Genomic DNA, 22,832 nt, shown 5'->3' with positions numbered 1-22,832 from the left:
AAAATAGTTTACTGTTAATATATAGAAACAGGCCGGGCGCGGTGGCTCAAGCCTGTAATCCCAGCACTTTGGGAGGCCGAGACGGGCAGATCACGAGGTCAGGAGATCGAGACCATCCTGGCTAACACGGTGAAACCCCGTCTCTACTAAAAATACAAAAAATTAGCAGGGCGAGGTGGCGGGCGCCTGTAGTCCCAGCTACTCGGGAGGCTGATGCAGGAGAATGGCCTAAACCCGGGAGGCGGAGCTTGCAGTGAGCTGAGATCCGGCCACAGCACTCCAGCCTGGGCGACAGAGCGAGACTCCATTTCAAAAAAAAAAAAAAAAGAAAGAAACACAATTATTTTGTGTGTTTTAATTTTGTGTCCTGCAACTTTACTAAATTCATTTGTTCAAATATTTTTTAGTGGAGTCTTTAATATTTCATTATATGAGATCATGCTACCTGTAGACAGAAACAATTCTACTTCTTCTTTCTGATGTGGGGGTATTTTATTTCTTTTTCTTACAAATTATCTGGCAATTTTTTTTCTCACAATTTCTCACAAATAGCCAAGATATGGACACAATTTAAATGTCCTTTGATAGATGACTGGATAAAGAAAATACGGTATATACACACAATAGGATATTATTTAGCCTTTAGCAAGAAGGAAATTTTGCAATAAATGACAGCATTGATGCCTTGATGCCATAGTAAAATGAAATTAAAGTAAAAACACAGTAAGGGAAATAAGCTAGTCACAGAAAGATAAATAGTGCATGATTTCACTTATATGAGGTATCTAAAATAGTCAAATTCATAGAATCAGAGTGGAATGGTAGTTGATAGGGCCTGGGAATGGGGAGATACTAATCAATCAATGGGCAAAATCTTTCAGTTAAGCAAGAAGAATGATTTCTAGAGATGTATTATATAACATTGTACCTATAGTCAACAATATTGTATCGTACATTTAAAGTGTTTTAAAAAGGCAGGTCTCATGTTGGGTTCTTACCACAATAAGATGAAATTATATTCAAAATTCTCTCACATCATTCGTACTCAACAATATACTATAAATCCTAGCTAATACAGTGAGACAAAAATGAAGTATACATATTGGAAAAACTAAATAAAGCTATCTTTGCATGCAGATGACCTACATGTTTATGTAGAAAATCCCAGAAATTTGACAAAAGTTCTGGAAATAAATGATTATTGCAAGTTTACACAGGATACAAGATTAATATATAGAGTAAATTTCATTCCCATATACCAGCAATTAGCAATTTAAATTAATAACATATTGTTATTTATAATGACTCTAAAATATGTACAAATGTAGCCAAATATGTACAGAAACTTGACAAGGAAAACGACAAAGCTCTTTTAAAAGTAATTGATGACTACCTAAGTAAATGAAAAGATCACGTGTTCATATATTGGAAGGCTCAATATTCTTAAAATGTCATTTCTTTCCAACTTTATCTATAACTTCAACTTAATCCCAATAAGAATTTCAGCAAACTAATTTTCATTATCAACAAATTTATTATAAAGCTTATGTGCAAGGGCAAAAGATCTAGAGTAGTCAACACAATATTAAAGAAGAAGAGCAAAGTTGGAAGACTGACACTATTCAACTTAAAGATTTACCATAAAGCTACAGTAGCTAAGGAGTCATTGTATTAATGAAATAATAGGCCCATGGAACAGAGTACAAAAATCAGAAATAGAACCATACTAATGCAGTTAAGTGATCTTTGACAAAGAAGCAAAGGCAATTCAATGGAGAAATATTGGCTTTTCCTCAAATAGTGCAGGGATACTTGGAACTTCTAAAGGAGCTCCCACTCATTGCTGATTGGTGTGTGTTAATAAAATACTATATCCTCTGTCAGAGACAATATGGCAGCTTCCAACAAAGCTAAACATGTCACCATACAATCTGACAACCAGGCCCTGAGGTTCTTACACAATGGTTTAAAAGCTTTGTTAACACTAAAACTTACAGGTAGAAGTTTGTAATAGTTTTATGAATAATTACCAAAACCAGGAATATGCCCAGAAGTCCGTCAATAGGTGAATAGATAAATAAACTGGAAAATAATATAGATGGAATCATATAGCACGTAACCTTGTCAGCTGGCTAATATGCTTTTAAGTTGTTTCCAGGTTATTGTTTGGCTTGATACTCAGATTGTTGAAAAATATTTCATTGCATCAATAATCTGTGCTATCAAACCAAAAAATAACAGGAAAAATCTTAAATGTATATTAGCCAGCTGACAAGGCTATGTGCTATATGATTCAATCCATATTATGTTCTAGAAAAGGCAAAACTAATGGGATAATAAAAGATCAAATAATTACTAGAGGCTGAGAATAAGTGAAGCACAGGAAATGTTTAAAGAGTACAACTATTTTGCATGATACTGTAAATAAGGATATTTGACATTATGCATTTGTCAGGAACTGTAGAAATACAGAAAATAAAAGGGAACCTTAATGAAAACAAATTCTTAAAAATTACATAGAAAATCATGGGATAGGCCTGGTGCAGTGGCTCATGCCTGTAATCTCAGCACTTTGGGAGGCCGAGGCAGGTGTACCATGAGGTCAGGAGTTGGAGACCAGCCTGGCCAACATAGTGAAACCCCGTCTCTACTAAAAATATAAAAATTAGCTGGGCGTGGTGGTGCACACCTGTAATCCCAGATACTTGGGAGGCTGAGGCAGGAGAATCGCTTGAACCTGGGAGATGGAGGGTGTAGTGAGCTGAGATTGTGCCACTGCACTTCAGCCTGGGCAACAGAGTGAGACTCCATCTCAAAAACAAAAAACAAACAAAAAAGAAAGTCATAAGATAACAGGAAACAATGTAGACTGTGACGAGATAATTTAGTTTTATTACAAATATAGGAAACAACCCCACTAAAGGGGTTGGGAAAAGAGTGCTGATGTAAGTATTTTCAGAAATGAATGGAGTCTCTAAGGTTAAAGGCAAAATTAAATGCCCATAAGGAATTTATTTGATAAAGTTGTTTTCAGTAGAAATATGAGTTAACATTTCTGATACTGCTATAGATGTACACTGGAATTGAACAGTTAAGAAAAAAAGTTGGCTTACACCATGAGTCAGGTTCTCATGGTTGGAGTGGGATTTTGCAGATACACAAGAGGTAGAAAGTAGGATGATACATTTGGTAATATGGATTAAAGTTACATATCTCATTGAGAATTTATTTAACTTTATGTATATATGAACAGTTACATATAGAAATATTTATAAAATATATCTATACATATGTTAGTGTATATACACATGTATTTTTTGCTTTGTCACCTTATAGCATCTGAAGAAATACACAAGTAGCAACATGCACATCTATTCCCACATCTTGATTTCTATAATAAATGTAAGTGGAGCTTCTTGGAGAAATGGCTGATTTTACGACTGTGGCAGGAAATATATAAGATGCGTCTGGAGTATCTTATAATGCCAGAAAGTAATGAAATGCTAAAAAAAAGTAAAAGAAAGAAAAAAAAAGAAATGACAGTTGGAAATATATCAAAGCACAACACAGCAGCCAAGTGAAAGAAATTCTAGTAGCCAAAGCTGGAACAACTTTAGCAAAAAATGAAGTAGTGCTGGATTATAACATAGAGGATTAAATAAATACCTGTGCATCTATACTGATATAAATACACAATTGAGCAAATTAGTAAGTCATGAAAAGAGACAAATCTCCCATGAAGAGGAAAGACAAATAATTTATCTACAGACACCTTAGAGACGAGTATAACTCTCCACTCCTTATGTGTGAGCTGCAGACACTGGCCCCCTTTTAAAGATACAGAATAGAACGGGGAAAATACATATAGCATTGTAGTGGAGAAATCTGACAGATACTACTTCAGCCAGGTAACCACTGTTAATATCAATAGTCATAAATAATTGATAGTATATACACTTGATTTACATACATGTGATGAAAATTCCACTTTAGATATGTGGACTTCTTCTCAAAATCCCATGAAGTCAGTGTAATGATGAGAAAAAACAAAACAAATAAACAACAAAAAACAGAGAAAAAATCCAGTATTGGGGCAACCTGCAAATAATTTGACGAGTATTATTCAAAATTGTCAAAGTTGCCAAAAGCAAGAAAATTCTGACAAACTGTCACCACAAAGAGATTCATAAACAGAAATGACAATTTAATGTAAGGTCATGTTTTGAATGGGCTCCTCAGACAGAAAATAGACATTCGGTAAAAACTAAGGGAATCTAAATTTATGATAGTCTTTAGTTAATTAAGAAAAAAGAAGGCTGGGGCAGTGGCTCATGCCTGTAATCCCAGCACTTTGGGAGGCCGAGGTGGGGGGATCACCTAAGGTCCGAGTTTGAGACTAGCCTGGCCAACATGGTGAAACCCTGTCTCTACTAAAAATACAAAATTAGCCGGGTGTGGTGGCACATGACTGTAATCCCAGCTACTTGGGAGACTGAGGCAGGAGAATTGCTTGAACCCGGGAGGCTGAGGTTGCGGTGAGCCAAGATAGTGCCATTGCACTCCAACCTGGGCAACAAGAGCAAAACTCACAAAAAAAAGAAAAGAAAAAAGAAGATACGATTTCAATAATATGATGTTCTGGAAAAAGCAAAACTATAGAGACAATAAAAAGTCATTGATTCCCAGAAGCTCTGGTAGGTGCAGAGCATGATAATTAAATAGTAAAGCACAGAGTATTTTTAGGGTAGCAAAGTTATTCCGTGTGATATTTTGTTGAATACATTATCTCATGCATTTTTCAAAACTAGTAGAAAGCTTAAAGAAGGAAATTTAATGCATGCAAATTAGAAAAATAAAATATTGGGGAGGTTTGAGGATTCCCAGAAAGGAATGAAGACTGTGACAAGAAAAATTAAGTATTACAAATGTATGGAATAATTTTTGTGTAATGTCAAGAAGAAAAAATGCTGAGTTAAGTAATTTATGAAATGAGTAATCTATAAGATAAAAAAAATGAACAGCACACAAGGAAACTTCTTGTTACACAAATGTAAGTACTGTTGATAACATGCACCTTTAGTGTGATGTGATGAAGCTGAATAACTTGTTTCCCATGAAGGTAACGATGAACAATTCTGGTACAATTATACATATATACTGAAAATAAACAATGATATAAATTGATGACAAACAGTGGGAGCCAGTTTTTTTACTATCTGAGTAGGAATTTACATACTAGCAAAGGGAGGCCAAAATGGTGTATATAGTAATGGATTAGAGTGGGAGACATTAGTACTAATAAACATTTAATATCATATAAATGCAGATGTCTACTTAGAAAAAAATAGATATGTGTATATAAAAATAGGTTAGCAAAAATATGTATATTTCCTTGCTATGTTAGCTGAGAAGGCCTGGAAGCACTGATACCCCAGTAGCAGTGAGTACATCACGATCTTAGTTTCTAATACCATTCTTTAAAAAAGGAAGAAAGGAAAGGAAAGGAAAAGGAAAAGGAAAAGGAAAGGAGAGGAGAGGAGAGGAGAAAAGAAAAGAAAAGAAATTGAGGCTCCTTAGAGAAATGGCTACTGCTAGGATTGGGGCAGAATATACAAGATGAGCCTAAACCATCATGCCAAAAAGTAAGGAAGTACAAAAACAAAAAAAAAGGAACATTGATTTGTATATGTCAAAGAAGAGGACACAGGAACCAACAGAAAGAGATCCACATTCCAAAGCTGAAATGATTGAGTAACAAAATAAAGTAGTATTAGATTATAATAGAAACTGTAAATTGAATATTCATGAGTCCATGCAATATAAATAAAAATATAAATAACAATCAGAAGAGCAGAGACAAATCTCTCATGCAGAAGAATGCCAAGTAATTTATAGATATGCCCTGCAAAGAAAGGAGGCATATATCAAAACTTCATAAATGCTGACTGTGCATAACTACATTCCTCTTGAGAATATGATGTGGAAAGGGGAAAACAAGGGAAACTTCAGTGGAGAAACCTGAGAATAACTATCTTAGCATGGTGATCAAGATAAGCAACAGTCATAAAACATGCTGTTAGTATGTACTCTTAGTACGATGTGATAAAAATGTTGCTTTATACTTGTGGCTTTCCTCTTAAATACCCACAATTCCAACCGAGTCATGAAAAAAAATCAGATAGATTCCAACAGGGAGCATCCTTGAAATACCTAATCAGTACTTCTAAAAACTGTCAAGGTCATTGAAAATAAGGAAAGTCTGAGAAACTGTCACAACCAAAAGCAACCTCAGAAGATGGGATAACTAAAAGTAATATGGTTCTTGATGGGAACCTGAAATAGAAAAGGACATTAGATAAAAATCAAGAAAATCTGAATAAACTGTATTTTTTTAGTTAATAATAAAATAAAAATATTGATTTGTTAATTGTAACAAAATGTATCATACTAATGTAAAATATTCATAAAATGGGACTTTTCTGTACTACCTTGTATTTTTTAATAAATATGAAACTTTAAAAAATTAACTATAGTTTTAAAAAGGAAAAGAAACATAAACATTTTTCATACAATAAAAACTAAAGAATTTTATTGCCAGTAGACCTACTCCACAAAATATGTTGACAGTTTTTGAGATAGAAGAAAATTGATGTAAGTTAAAAACTTGAATACATATAAAGAAGAACATCAGAAAAAGAATAAGTCAAGTAAAATATATGGATTTACACTTAATTGCTCTAAAATTAACTTAAATAATTGTGATAATGTAAATTGGATATTTGTAGTATATATAAAAGTGAAATGAATGACAATGATATGAAACGTTAGAGAATTAGGATAATTCTGTAAAACAACACCTGCCCTACATATGAAGAAGTATAATATTATTTGAAGATATATTTATGTAATCTCCTCTGTGAATATCTCATTTGTATTTCCTAAAAAAATTTGTGTTGGTTACCCTTGGATTGACTACATGTTAAAACAGTATCGATTTATAAACAATGATCAATAAGATCAGTAAAAATAAATTTTAAAAAGAAATGAAAGAGCAATTAAAAGAAAAACATTAGCAATGTGGCCAATTTCAATCCTAGTATATCAATAATCACTTTAGATGTGCGTGGTATAAAAATAACAGTCAAATGACACAAATTGTCAGATTGGATGTAAGAAAAAACCCCACAATAATATCCTGCCTACAAGAAAATCACTTTACATATAGAGACTTAGATGGATAAGAGTAAAGAAATGGAGAAAGATATATTATACCAACATTAACCAAAGAAAACAGGGAAAGTTACATTAATTTCAGGAAAAACTGACTTGGAAACAAGGAAGATTATTTGGGATAAAGGGAAATATTATATAATGATAAAGGGCACAGATTTCCAAGAAGAGATAAGAACCTTAAGAAGGTATACACGTAACAGCAGATCATTAAAATACGTAAGTCAAAATGTTAGAACTGCAAACAGATATAGACAACTTTACAATTATCATTGGAAACTTTGTCCCTTGTTCATTAATTGATGTATCATGCAGGCAGAAAATCAGTAAGAATGGAGATGATCTAAAGAGCGTTCTCAATCCGCTTGACCTAATAGAATTTCTTTTTTGCCATGAACCATGATGGAAGTCTACATCCATTGTTGACACCCATGGAGCTCTACTTAGAATAAGAGCTTAAATGCATATAAGAAATGCATACAATTACAATGAATGTCAATTATATTAAAATGTCATTGGGAAATTTTTAAAATAAAATATTTGATGTATAGCAATATATGTTTATTTACTAAAATATAAAATAAAAATATCTTATCATTTGTCTATCAATTAGCATAAAAGATGTTTGAGATAGCTACAACAACTTTAAAGGGAGTGATCAAACCTCATATCTTAGGTACAACAAGCATTACTATGGTTTGTTACCTGCAATCAAAATGGAATGTAATGCAAGATGTCCATTGGAGGTAAGTGGAAAACATATATTTATCATATTCCTCATTCAACTTCACAGATTACCTAAATCTATTCAAAGATCCCAGATTAGAAAAGTGATATTGACAGAATAAAATGTAAAAATTTCCGACTTTGACCTTCTGTACTTGAAGTGCCTACTTTGCTAGTTGCAGTCTTGAAGACTTCATGAGATGATGGAGGTTAATAAGAGGTTTGAATAAATTTCTGGGTATTTAATTCTATAATAGTTGTTTACTAGCATTATCAATTCAAAAATTCACATGAATTTCAAGTGATTACTTGAAAACAGCAAGTATATATTAGTTTCGCATTGATCTGTACAAATTAACAAAGGTGATGTTTTATTAATGTGATAATCTTACAGGCTTTATCAACTTATATAAATATTTCCACTAAAATGTTTTTCTGTTCTATTTGCCATTGTAGGCTCTCAGAAATTTGAGTTTCATGTGTGTGTGTGCATTTTGCTTGCTTTCAGGACACCAATAATAATGTGACACTAAATAATTAATATAACGAAACTATAATTTTGCCCTGTAGTGGGCACCTAAAGTTTGGCTTATTATTATATTTTTAATCACAGCTAGTTTGTAGGGAAATAAGAATCTCAGTTTGAGAAATAGTCATAAAAAAAGACTCAGTCTTTTGTAGATGAGCACTACTGCATTAAAAGTACTAAGTTTTGAGATTGCTGAACTATAGAAAGAAAATATGCTTCTGTAGCATTCTTGTTAAAAAATTTAATCATAAGAACATTGGTTTCTTTTAAGACTTAGACCTAGTGAATATACTATATATTACATTCTGTGGCTTTTGAAATTATAAAGATGAAATATATTTTTCAAGCTCAAAATGCTATTGTATAATTATTAGTCTTGTTTGTAAGATTTTTTTTATTGTTGTTGATATGAGGTCTTTTTTTGCTTCCCAGGCTGGTCTCAGGAGATCCTCCCACCTGGGCATGCCAAAGTATTGGGATTACGGATGTGAGCCACTATATCCAGCATGAATCACTTTGTATTAAAATGAAATATGAGTGATCCTCCTGGCCTGTTATTTCCCACTTGTTTATGAAATTGAACTCCATTTTACACAGATAGCATTTATTTTCATATGAGTAAATTTAAAGGATAGTTTTTTACAAACCTTTTATTGTAAGTTTGGGGGTACATGTGAAGATTTGTTACATAGGTAAACACGTGTCATGGCAACTTGTTGTATGTATTATTTCATTGCTCATGTATTAAGCCCAATACCCAATAGTTATCTTTTCTGCTCCTGCCTCTCCTCCCACCCTTCTCCCTCAACTAGACCCCAGTGTCTGTTGTTTTCTTCTTTGTGTTCATAAGTTTTTATTATTTAGCTTCTACCTATAAGTGAGTACATGTGGCATTTGGTTTCCTGTTCCTGCTTTAGTTTCCTAAAGATTATAACTTCTAGCTCCATTCATGTTCCTGCTAAAGATAAGATCTTGTCCTATTTTTGTGACTACATAGTATTTCATGGTGTAGATGTACCACATTTTCTTTATCCAAACTGTCATTGATGGACATTTAGGTTGATTCCATGTCTTTGCTATTATGAATAGTGCTGCAATGAACATATGTTTGCATGTGTCTTTATAACAGAATGATTTATAGTCCTTTGGCTATACATCCAGTAATAGCATTGCTGGTTCAAATGGTATTTCTGTCTCTAGGTCTTTAAGGAATCACTACACTGCCTTCCACAATGGCTGAACTAATTTTTACTACAACAGTGTAAAAGTGTTCCTTTTTCTCCACATCCTTGCCAGTACCTGGTTTTTGGTTTTTGTTTTTTACTTTTTAATAATAGCCATTCTGACTGGCATGAGATGTTATCTCATTGTAGTTTTGATTTGCATTTCTGTAATGATTCGTTTTATAGAACTTTTTATCATATGCTTCTTGGCCACCAGTATGTCTTCTTTTGGAAAGTGTCCATGTGCTTTGCCCATTTTTAAATGTGGTTGTTTATTTTCTCTTGTAAATTTGTTTAGTTTCTTATAGATGCTAGATATTAGACCTTTGTCAGAAGCATAGATTACAAAAATTTATTCCCACCTTGCAGGTTGTCTGATAGTTTCTTCTGCTGTGCCAAAGCTCCCACTTGTCAATTTTTGCTTTTGTTACAATTGCGTTTGGTGTCTTTGTCATAAAATTTTTGCCCACTCCTATGCCCAGAATGGTGTTGCTTAGGTTGTCTTCCAGAATTTCTGTAGTTTTGGGATTCACAGTTAAGTCTTTAATCCATTTTGAATATTTTTTATATGGTATAAGGAAGGAGTCTAGTAAAAATCCTCTGCATATGGCTTGCCAGTTTTCCCAGCAACATTTATTGAATAGGGAGTTTTTTCGCTATTGCTTGTTTTTGTTAACTTTGACAAAGATCAGATGGTCATAGATATGCAGCCTTGTTTCTGGGCTCTCTATTCTATTCCATATGGTCTATATCTGTTTTTGTACCAGTTTCATCTGTTTTGATTGCTGTAGCCTTATAGTACATCGAGCTTGAAGCTGGATGATGTGATGCCTCCATCTTTGTTCTTTTTGCTTAGGATTGCCTTGGCTATTTGGGCTCTTTTTCTGGTTCTACATGAATTTTAAAATAATTTTTTTTCTAGTTCTGTGAAGAATGTCATTGGTAGTTTGATAGGCATAGCATTTAATCTATAAATTGCTTTTGGCAGTATAGCCATTTTCACAATATTGATTCTTCCTATCCATGAGTATGGAATGGTTTTCCATTTGTTTGTATCTTTTCTGATTTATTGAAAGAGTGGTTTGTACTTCTTATTGCAGAGATCTTTAACCTCGCTAGTTAGCTGTATTTCTAGGTATTTTATTATTTTGTGGCAATTGTAAATGGGATTGACTTTTTGATTTGGCTCTTGATTTGGCTGCTGTTGGTGTATAGGAATTCTAGTAATTTTCTACGTTGATTTTGTATTCTACAGTTTTGCTGAAGTTGTTTATCAGCTAGAAGAGTTTTTGGGCCAAGACTACAGGGTTTTCTACATATAGAGTCATGTTCTCTGCAAACAGAGGTTGTTGGACTTCCTCTCTTCTTAATTGGATGCCTTTCTTCCTTTCTCTTGCTTGATTGCCCTGACTAGAACTTCTAATACTATGTTGTATAAAAGTGGTAAGAGAGAAGATCCTTGTCTTGTGCTGGTTTTCAAGGGGAATGTTTTTAGCTTTTGCTCATTCAGTATAATATTAGCTATGGAATTGTTAGATGACTTGTTATTTTGAGGTATGTTCCTTCAATACCTAATTTATTGAGAGTTTTTAACATGAAAGGGTGTTGAATTTTATGAAAAGTCTTTCTGTGTCTATTGAGATAATCTTGTGGTTTTTGTCTTTAGTTCTATTTATGTGATGTATCACACTTATTGATTTGTGAATGTTGAATCAACTTTGCATCCAGGGAAGAAGTCTGCTTGATCATGGTGGATTAGCTTTTTGATATGCTGCTGGATACAGTTTGCAAGTATTTTGTTGAGGATTTTTGCATCAATGTTTATCAAGGATATTAGCCTAAAGTTTTCTTTTTTGTGTGTGTCACTGACAGGTTTTGGTAAGATGATGATGGTATCAAGAATAATTTGAGGAGGAGTCTCTCCTGGTCATTTTTGTTTATTTGTTTTGCTTTTCAATAGTTTCAGTAGGAAGGGTACCAGCTCATTTTTGTACATCTGATAGAATTTGGCTGTGAATCCATGAGGTCCTGGGCTTGTTTGTTTGTTAGCTATTTATTACTGATTCTATTTCAGAGCTCATTATTTGTCTGTTCAGGGAATCATTTTCTTCCTGGCTGCTATCACAGAGGAAGAAAATTAACAAAAATATTCAGGACCTATACTCAGTGTTAGACCAAATGAGTCTGATAGGGCTTTTCAGAACTCTCCACCCAAAAGCAACAGAACATACATTCTTCTCATCATCACATGGGATATACTCTAAAATTGAACACATAATTGGACATAAAACAATCCTCAACAAATGTAAAAGAACCTAAATCATACCAAACACACTCTCAAACCACAGGATTATAAAAATAGAAGTCAAGATTAAGAAAATTGCTCAAAATCAGCTGGGCGTGGTGGCTCATGCTTATAATTCCAGCACTTTGGGAGGCCAAGGTGGGTCAATCACGAGGTCAGGTGATTGAGGTCATTGAGACCATCCTGGCTAACATGGTGAAATCCCATCTCTACTAAAAAATAGAAAAAACTAGCCAAGCGTGGTGGCAGGTACCTGTAGTCCCAGCTACTCAGGAGGCTGAGGCAGGAGAATGGCATGAACCCAGGAGGCGGAGCTTGCAGTGAGCCAAGATTGCACCACTGCACTCCAGCCTGGGTGACAGAGTGAGACTCAGTCTCAAAAAAAAAAGAAAAGAAAAGAAAAGAAAATTGCTCAAAACCATGCAATTACATGAAACTTAAACAACATGGTCCTAAATGACTTTTGGGTAAATAATAAAATTAAGTCAGAAATCAGTAAGTTATTTGAAATTAATAAAAACAAAGATATGACATATCAGAATCTCTAGGACACAGCTAAGACAATATTAAAGGGAAAACTCATAGTAATACATGCTCACATTAAAAAGTTAGAAAGATCTCAAATTAACAATCTAACTTCAAATTGAAAGAATTAGAGAAGCAAGAACAAATCAAGCCCAAAGCTAGCAGAAGACAAAAGATAACAAACCAGAGCTAAACTGAAGGAACTTGAGACATGAAAAACCATTCAAAAGAGCAATGAATTCAATAGTTGTTTTTTTAGTAATAAAAAAGACCACTAGCTAGACTAATAAAGAAGAAAAGAGAAGAAAAAAGAGAAACAATTAGAAATGGCAAAGGTAATGTTGCTACTGACCCCACAAAAATAAAAACAACTATTAGAAACTACTTGCCGAGACCAGCTTGGTCATGCAGACCCTATCCCAACGGCGCTAGAAGAATTAAAGACACACACACAGAAATATAGTGTGTGGAGTGGGAATCAGGGGGTTGACAACCTTCTGAGCTGAGAGCCGCAAACCAAGTTTTACCACGTATTTACTGACAGCAAGCCAGTGATAAGTATTGTTTCTATAGATTATAGATTAACTGAAACAGAAAACAAAGGGATGGACTCTGACTAGTTATCTGCAGCAGAAACATGTCCTTAAGGCACAGATCACTCATGCTATTGTTTGTGGTTCAGAATGCCTTAAGCTGTTTTCGGCCATGGGTGGGCCAGGTGTTCCTTGCCGTCATTCTGGCAAACCAACAACCTTCCACCATGGGCATCATGGCCATCATGAGCGTGTCACAGTGCTGCAGAGATTTTGTTTATGGCCAGTTCTGGGGCTTGTTTATGGCCAGATTTGGGGGCCTGTTCCCAACACTACTATAAAAAGCAGGGCTCTGTGGCTGACACCTGTAATCTCAGCTCTTTGGAAGGCTGAGGCAGGTGGATCACAAGATAAGAAGATCAAGACCATCCTGGTTCACATGGTGAAACCCCATCTCTACAAAAAATATAAAAAATTAGCCAGGCATGGTAGCATGCACCTGTAATCCCAGCTACTCAGTATGCTGAGGCAGGAGAATTGCTTGAACTCAGGAGGTGGAGGTTGCAGTGAGCTGAGATTGAGCCATTGTACACCAGCCTTGGTGACAGAGCAAGACTCCATCTAGAAAAATAAAAGAAAGAAAGAAACGACAAAAAAAAAAAAAAAGAAAAACTACTATAAACACTTCTACACACACAAACTGGAAAACCTAGAAGATATAGAAAAATCCTAATACACCCTCACAAGACTAAGCCAGGAAGAAACTGATTACCTAAAAGATAGTTTTAAAGTCATAGTTGTTCAGAAAAATGAATAAATTTAAAATAAATAAATAAAAAACATTTGAAACTATTGCCCATTTCTGAGAGATGGAAATTACATACATAAAACCCATTATTCTTATTTATTTTTCTCATGTTTTAAAAGAATATTAAATTCCCTTCTAAAAATGTAGGTCCACATATTCACATAAAATCATACATATAATTTTGATGAGCAGTTTTATCTACAAGAGGCTACAAATTATTAATAGTTAGACTATTTCCAGACTAAGGAAATAATCTTGTTTTCAAATGTTCTTCTTTTTCTTGTTTTCAAAATGTTCTTATTGATGGTTTTCCTCAAGAATAAATAATCTCCCCCTGGAGAAATATAACATGATTAGGAATTGAATGTAGACATTTCAAGTATACAACAGTATTAAAAATTAAAAGCATACTTAGATGATAGATAGATAGATATTAATGGAAGGAAGGTCAACTATCTGTCTAGAAATCTGAAAATATTTTATTTAAATATTAATACAAAGTCAATTTTACACTGTCTCTACTATTTACTTTTTAAAACTTTCTTATAATAATTATACAAATGCAATGTATCACGAAGTGCCACATAGCTCTATCATCTACTGAGTATGCCACCACTGAATAAGGATGAGAAGCAGTGCTGTCTTCTGGTTTCAGGATCAGTTGACTGACTCTAAAGGAAACAGAAGATAGATGACTTCTAAAGTAATATAACTTGTCATGAATTAAAACTGATTCTACCTGATTAAAAAGGCAGATATGAAAGTACTAACTGTAGAGACATATGAACAAAAGTGTTTGGGATGGAAAATCCCTATATGGATGTAGAAAAGCCAAGTTCTGCAACTTTAGTTTGCCTATTACTGGAGGATTTTAAAACAATTTTTGTCCTGGGTCTCAAATTAACATTGCTACTTGTTCTATATTATACAATAATATAATCATTATTTTATAGTACATATGTTGACTTTATAACATATAATAATTGTAGATGCTTTCCTACATTGAAATTTAGTTTTCCCAACTCCATATTATGGTAAATAAGCTCTCTACTGCATATTTGAGAAGATGAAAGTTTGGAGAAGCTAATCAAGTTGTTCTTTACGTCAAGCTTTTCTCACAATCCCTATACAATACTTTAGCAAAGACTGTCAGCTTGTCTAATAATTGGCCACTTTTTACTACTTCTACCACTATGCTATGATCTAAACCATTAGCTTTTACTGACTAGAGTTTAGACTATTGTAATATTTGCTAATCAGTTTCTTTGCCATAAGACCTTTTCTCTTTCTCCTGTGCTCACACATTCTACTCTTTTTATGATAGTGCCATGGACTGAATGTTTATGTCGCTCCAAAATTTATGTTGAAACCCTAATCCTCAGTGCTATGGTACTTGGAGATGAGGCCTTTAGGAGGTCATAAGCTTTAGGTTAAGTCAGGAGGGTGAGGTTCTCCTAATCGAATTAATGCCCTTTTAAAAAGAATAAGAGAGGTGAGCTAGTTCTCTGTCCACCATGTGAGGGCACAGTGAAAAGGTGCTGTTTATAACAGGAAGAGGGTCCTCTTTAACAAAATAACCATACTGGTTCCAGGATCTCAGATTTCCAGCCACCAAAAGTCTAAAAAATAAATGTTTGTTCTTAAAGCCACCCAGGTCAAAATTATAATATCAACTGACTAAGATAAGTAGCCAGTGTGATCTTTTAAAAACTGTCAGTCAGGGCCGGGCGCAGTGGCTCACAGCTGTAATCCCACCACTTTGGGAGGCCAAGAAGGGCGGATCACAAGGTCAGGAGTTTGAGACCACCCTGGCCAATATACTGAAACCGTATCTCTATTAAAAATATAAAAATTAGCTGAATGTGGTGGCACACTCCTGTAGTCCCAGCTACTCGGGAGACTGAGGAAGAAGAATCGCTTGAATCAGGAGGCAGAGGTTGCAGTGAGCTGAGACCACGCCATTGAACTCCAGCCTGAATGATAGAGTGAGACTCTGTTTCAAAACAACAACCACAAAAACACTGTCAGTCAGATAAAAGTAGCAGTTGAATCCCAAATCCAAAGTGCTTATTATGGTCCAAACACCCAAATGATCTGATTCTTGGTTTCCTCCATAACTTCACCTCCTGTCTCCCTTGCTTGTTGTATAATAACCTTGCATGCTTCCTTGCTATACTTCCCTCCTGTTCTCTGTCACTTCCTTTCTGCAGCTACTAAAATGTCCCTACAACCTACACTGGCTATCTAATGCTCTCAATCTGCTTATTCTTCTTAATAATAGTGTTACCATCTGAAATGCTTGTGTTAGTTTTTAGATTCTTACTTCTCTATCATGCCATAGAGAATAAAGAACTTAACGTGTTGTATTTATTGCAGCACTCTCAGCTCTTAAACTAGTGCCTGAAATCCTGTTACTGCTTAATGAATATTTGTTGAATGAAAAAAAAGTTCACTGAGCTCAGTTATCAAGTCTCAGAGCTTACATTTGATCCTGAATTTCTCTGATTTCTAACCATATAAAATACTGAATTTAATTTCCCCCATATGTCTAAATAGTTCACTAATATGTGTTTGATGCAACTAATTTCTGAGGGCGGTAGAATAATTGTACAAATTTCATCAGATTTTAGACAAGAAATTTGTAATATTAGGGGATGTTTTAAGTAGTTCCAGATGGTTAAATTCAACTGTTCCTAATATGGCAAGCCACAAGGAAATCTTCTAACTCACAATACTATAAACAAAAAGTCATTGAAAAGAGCAAAATAACAATATAAGTTGAAAAAAATCATTTAATATTTTAAAACTACTTAAAAATAATTGTGTCAATTTGGATCGATTATCTCTACTATTAATGTTGATTGGTTCCTGATTGTTAGTAAAGATTTACTCTAAATAGCCTGTTAATAAAAACTCAGTTTAGTGAATTCATGAGTTACTCTAAATCAATTTCTATGTCCACCTTTGAACTTCCAAAATTTCCCCCATAACTGTTATCAATCCAGCTGTTAGCTGGATCATGCTGGGGATTCATTTGTGAAATCTTCTGTGCTGTTATAAGATTGAAATTGGATTCAAAAACTACCTACCAGGTACTATGCTTATTACCTGGGTGGCAAAATCATCTGTAAACCAAACCCCCATAACACACAATTTACCTATATAACAAACACGCACATGTACCCTTGAAGCTAAAATAAAAGCTTTTAAAAATGAGGTTCATTAGCACATAATATTCACTCCTAAATAATTCAATGATTTCAATATGGTTTTAGGCTAACATTAGAATTAGATATTTATTGAACCTCTTCTTATATGGAAGAACAATATGTAATAATAATAATATATTATAATAATATATATTTATGAATATGCTCATTATTAGTTGAATTCAAAATACCAAGAGAGCAATTGTCAGTGGTAAATTATTTCAAAATAACAGAGTATTAAAATACTGTCTTATGTATATTCAGACATTTGTAAATTTTTGAAAAACATTATTTGATTTTTTCCCTCTGATTAGAGAAATGGGTAAAATGTTAGAAGGCAGCCAACTTGCTGCAATAGAAAGAACAAATTACAGCAACAAAACGGACTTTATGTATTAGTGTAGTCCACAATTCTCTTAAATTCTGATGAAATTCAGTTTTTCATGCACTGACACTGATGGATTATTGTTATTTTTAGACCCAGTGCTGCAACAACAAGTCACCAGTGTTAGAAGTGCGCTGGCTAATATGGTGATGGTTACAGTTTTGATTGAGATTACTCCTGTCAGAGGTCAGGCAGAGCAGTAGACTGAGTCATACTGTCCTGGCAGCTGGTCTTTTTCTTGCCCTTGCATCTTAGAGACATATGAACCTGTTCAGCCCATACAGCATTGTGGTGGTAATCATTTCTAATGGAGTGTGGTAACAAGATGTTGCAGAAATATATATATCATTTTATCCTGGTAATATATCTTCTTTCTATAGAGCAAACCATGTCCTACTTAACAAGAATGGCCACATTCATCTTGATCTGCCTGGGTGTTAAACTTTTCATGGTTGCTGTACTGACTTTTTTAAACAAAAAGCAGTAGAATGCTTAAACATGTTAGAACACAAACCAACAAAGGATTTATATATATATAAGGATTAAATGGCACAGTTCTTTCTTTTTTGTTTGTTTTTCAGGATGAGTGCCCAATCACTCAAACAACAAATGCTTTTGTTATGTTTTGTCTGGATTTTTAAAGACAGATAAATAATAATACCTGTAGTTAGGGAAGAAAAGTGCAAAAAAAAAAAAAGCTATTAAAATGCTATCTTCAAAATTTAACTTACATGTATTACAATTGGTTTTTTTTCTTATTCAGACTAAAAAAGAGGCAATCAGACAGATGGTAAATGTAATCTAATCCTGTGGCAGAGAAGGATGGCTGCATACTCAATATCCATTCTGTTTATCTTCCTTAGTAACAGCATAACAACGTTATTTCAGGATGGAAAAACAACAACAACAAACTTTTTCAGCTTTCCTTGCCACTAGGAGTGAATGAAATGTAAATGGAAAGTAATACTTCTGAGAACAATTTTTGAAAAGGGCCCTAATTTAGCTAGAAAGTTGCTTATTTCCCTGAATATTTGTCTTCTTCCCACTTCCTTGGCACCAGAAGTTATGTCTGGTTCTTCCATAAGCGTCCTGTGACAGTGACGTGACCTCAGGTAGAAAAAATCATACACTAAGAGTGGCTGAGTAGAAAGGAACCACCATGGATTGACTTCCTCTGGATTTCTTTATGAGAGAGAAAGTATAATAACCTGTGTAAGCCACTGTTTTTAATCAGCATCTTATTACTAAAAGGATTTCATTTCTGCATGAGACAACTCCAGACTCTGTGAGAGGGAAGTTATTCTTATATCCACTCTATGGAAATTGTAGCATTGCCCAATTAGCATTATAGTTTTTTCCAGAGAATTGTTCAGAGCCACCATAACTAGAGAGATCATGTTGTTAAGTAGATGAGTGGCTTCCACATGTCCTGCTCCACTAGTAATAATTCCCTACGTTCTCCTTGTAGATAGTTGTATGTTAATAATCTGTAAGTTTATTCAGTAACTCCTTGCCCCAGTTGAATTTATATAACATGATTAAATTTCATTGAGGCCAATATCGTAAAATAATTCACAAACTCTCTTCTGCATGTGACAATTATGAATTAAATGGAAATTTTTGCTGTGAACTAAAATATCTGCTTTCTTTGAGATAGGGAATAAAAACAAGGCCAAAGATAACATATTGAGAGGGACAGCTGGACAAAGCAAACTGAAATGTTTGGTTCCAAATCAATTATCCTGGTTCTTGCAGATTCCATTTGCTTTGTCTGTCTTAACTAGTAAGCACTAAATAGCAGGATTTTATACATTATACTGTTTCTGGGATTGGATGTGTGTCTTTGGGATAATTATCACCTAATCTTGGAAATATATTTTGCATATTTGGTAACAGAAATTTTATATTAGAAAATATGTAGACTCAAAAATTTTTGAGCATGCTTGGCAAAGTTACAGTGGCAGCAGTTTTTTTTTTAATATCCCTAAATCATCTCACCAAATATAGCATAAAAATGAGTAAAACAACAAAAATTATCACAGCCAACATACACCATAAAACCAAGTGACAAAGTAACTCCATGAGTCCCAAAATACATGCAGTTAGGGCCAAATCACTGACAGCAACAATATCTGGAAAGTATAGTAAAACAAATCTGATGGCCTAACCATAAACTTAATGAAAAACATCCAAAATCTTGCTAAGACTGTTGTAAAAGACTTCCAAAAGACACAAAAGTAGCTTAAGCAAATGAGAATGCCTACATCATCTTTGAATAAGAAACTTCAATACCATAACGATGTCATTCCTTCCCAAGTTAATTTAATGCAAAAAATGACAATACCATTAAGTTTTTGCTTTTATTTATTTGTCTGATTGTTTTGCCTGAGTTAGACAAGTTCATTATAACAATCAGTTTGAAGATTAAGCAAGCAAGAATGACCACAAAAGGCATAAAATGGAACAGCAATGAATGGAACAATTGTTACCAGATGTTCAAACAAATTATAAAACCTCAATAATTAAAATAAATGTGATATTACTGCATAATCGTGACACTGTGCTCTGTAAGTTTGTGATAATGTACCTCATGACATTCTTCTTCTGCCCGCAATAAACGGCTCCTAACTGTAACTTTCCAGTGCTTACCCCTAACCGATACAACTAGCTCCAACCCCATTACCCTCTGCTGACTTCCTTTTCAGACTCAGCCCACTCGCCCCCGGGTGAATAAAGAGCCTTGTTGCTCACACTGAGCCTGTTCAGGTTGTCTCTTTAATTAGACGCTCGCATAACATTTGGTGCCGAAAGCCCGGGATAGGGGAACTCCTCCGGGAGACCTCTCCCCAGCCTCCCCGTGCCAAGTTCTCCTGTGCAAGAGACTTCCCTCGACCTCAGGACCTCAGACCAGCCCCGCGAGCACTCCGGCCTCTGTATGTGCATCGGGTAAGCTGCCTCCATCTCTCCTCATCTCTCCCTCCCTTTTTCTCTTTTCAAAATTGAAACAAGGAACCTTCCTCTTATCCGTGTTTCAGAAATCCAACATTGGTCACGGACTCCTCTTGGGAAGACAGTCTTCTCTCAGTGTTTGGTCAATGCCAGGGACGCCTGCCTTGGCCATTTGCCAGTCACACAACCCGGGACCTCCATTGGGGATGCCCACTGAGGATCCTAGTGGTTGCTCTTTTCCTTGTCTCTTTCTTTCCCCCCAAATCTTTCCTTTTCTATCATGGGCAGTCTTCCGCCCTCTATCCCTCCTTCCTCCTCTCTGGCTTGTGTTCTCAAAAACCTCAAACCTCTTCAGCTTGCGCCCAATCTAAAGGCTAAACATCTAGTTTTTTTTTTTTTTCTGTAACGTGTCCTGGCCCCAATATAAATTAGACAATGGCTCTCAGTGGCCAGAAAAGGGCACTTTCAATTTCTCTATTTTGTGGGACTTAGATAACTTCTATGGCAAAATAGGCAAATGGTTTGACGTACCCTACATCCAGGCATTTTTTTACACTACGACCTCTCCCTAGCCTATGCTCCCAATGTAATCCATCCCAAATTTTCCTTATTTCTTTTCTGTCTACGCCTTCTTCTTCCACTGGCGATGCTGACTCCTCTTTGTCTGTTGACCCCTTCGATCTTTCTCCCCACCACCACCTATCCGAATCTGCTCCTAATTCTCCCCCAGAGTCTATTTCTACACACAACCTACCACCTTATATCCCTCCCATTACCACCGTTCCTCACATCGGGTCTGGCTTACAATTTGGGCCTGTGGCCAACCCCCAGGCCCCTGCCTAGCAATTTCCCCTTCCAGAGGTGGTAGGAACCGAAGGCATAGTTCAGGTTCAGGTCCCTTTCTCCCTGTTCGACCTTTCCCAAATTAGCCAACATCTAGGCTCTTTCCCATCTGACCCCATCAAATGTATACAAGAATTCCAATACTTAACCCAGTCCTATAATCTTACTTGGATTGACTTAAACGTCATCCTCACCTCTACTCTCACTCCTGAGGAGCAAGAGCGGGTTTGCACCCTAGCTCAATCTAATGCTGATAACCGCCAGTGCCTTGAGACTGGCCTCCAAGAAGATTCTAGGGCAGTATCTCGTGAAGACCCCGGATGGACTTACCAGGCCCAAGACCACGGCATAGCCAGCCGGGACTACATGATCTCTTGCCTACTTCAAGGACTTCAGAAGGCTGCATGTAAAGCTGTCAATTATGACTAACTAAAAAAACAAACAAACAAATAACAAAAAAACCCTCAGAACAAAGATAAAAATCCAGCTCAGTTTATGGCCACCCTCAGGCAATATACAGCACTAGACCCTGAAGGTCCAGAAGTCCCTTTTATTCTTAACATGCATTTTATTACCCAGTCAGTTCCTGACAGTAGAAAGAAACTTCAAAAATTAGAATCTGGCCCTCAAACCCCACAACAGGAATTAATCAACCTCGCCTTCAAAGTGTTCAATAATAGGGAAGAGGCTGACCTGAGACAGCGCATTTCAGAACTATAGATGCTTCCCTCCGCCATAAGACAAACCCCAGCTGCACTGCCTACCTGCAAGAACTTCAGGGTGTCCAAACGCAGGATCTAACAGCCCCTCCAGGACCTTGCTTCAAGCATCAAAAACCTGGCCACTGGGCTAAGGAATGCCTGTAGTAGCCTGAGATTCCTCCTAACCCGTGCCCCGCCTGTGCTAGCCCTCACTGGAAGTGGAACCGACACTTATCACCACTTCCGGACCTCCTGGAGCTCAAACTCAAAGCTCCCCTACGGACTCCTTCCCAGATCTCGTTGGCTTAGCGGCTGAAGACTGACGCTGCCTGAGAGTCTGGGAGACCCCCTAGACCACTGGGAATGCTGAGCTTCGGGTAACTCTTTTGGTGGAGGGTGTCTGTCCCATTCTTTTTTTTTTTTTTTTTTTTTTTTTTTTTTTTTTTTTTTTTTTTTGAGACGGAGTCTCACTCTGTCGCCCGGCCTGGAGTGCAGTGGCCGGATCTCAGCTCACTGCAAGCTCCGCCTCCCGGGTTTACCGCCATTCTCCTGCCTCAGCCTCCCGAGTAGCTGGGACTACAGGCGCCCGCCACCTCGCCCGGCTATTTTTTTCTATTTTTTAGTAGAGACGGGGTTTCACAGTGTTAGCCAGGATGGTCTCGATCTCCTGACCTCGTGATCCGCCCGTCTCGGCCTCCCAAAGTGCTGGGATTACAGGCTTGAGCCACCGCGCCCGGCCAGTCTGTCCCATTCTTAATCAATACAGGGACTACCCACTCCACCTTACCTTCTTTTCAAGGGCCGGTTTCCCTTGCCCTGACAACTGTTGTGGGTACTGACAGCCAAACTTCTAAACGCCTTAAAAC

The 22,832-nt window shown here is 35.9% G+C and overlaps 1 long non-coding RNA gene across 1 annotated transcript; it reads left to right on the top strand.

Annotated features, from left to right (window-relative positions):
- The first annotated feature begins 20,087 nt into the window (after positions 1–20,087).
- LOC117088724 lies at positions 20,088–21,702 on the top strand. The gene is made up of 2 exons (XR_004439290.1): positions 20,088–20,419; positions 20,509–21,702. It is a non-coding gene; the product is annotated as an uncharacterized LOC117088724 (long non-coding RNA).
- Positions 21,703–22,832: the final 1,130 nt, after the last annotated feature.

The sequence above is a fragment of the Trachypithecus francoisi genome, unplaced genomic scaffold (genome assembly GCF_009764315.1).
Source record: "Trachypithecus francoisi isolate TF-2019V2 unplaced genomic scaffold, Tfra_2.0 Lachesis_group10, whole genome shotgun sequence".
Lineage (NCBI taxonomy): Eukaryota > Metazoa > Chordata > Mammalia > Primates > Cercopithecidae > Trachypithecus > Trachypithecus francoisi.
The sequence above is the reverse complement of the archived record's forward strand: the minus strand, read 5'-3'. Positions and strand labels throughout refer to the sequence as shown.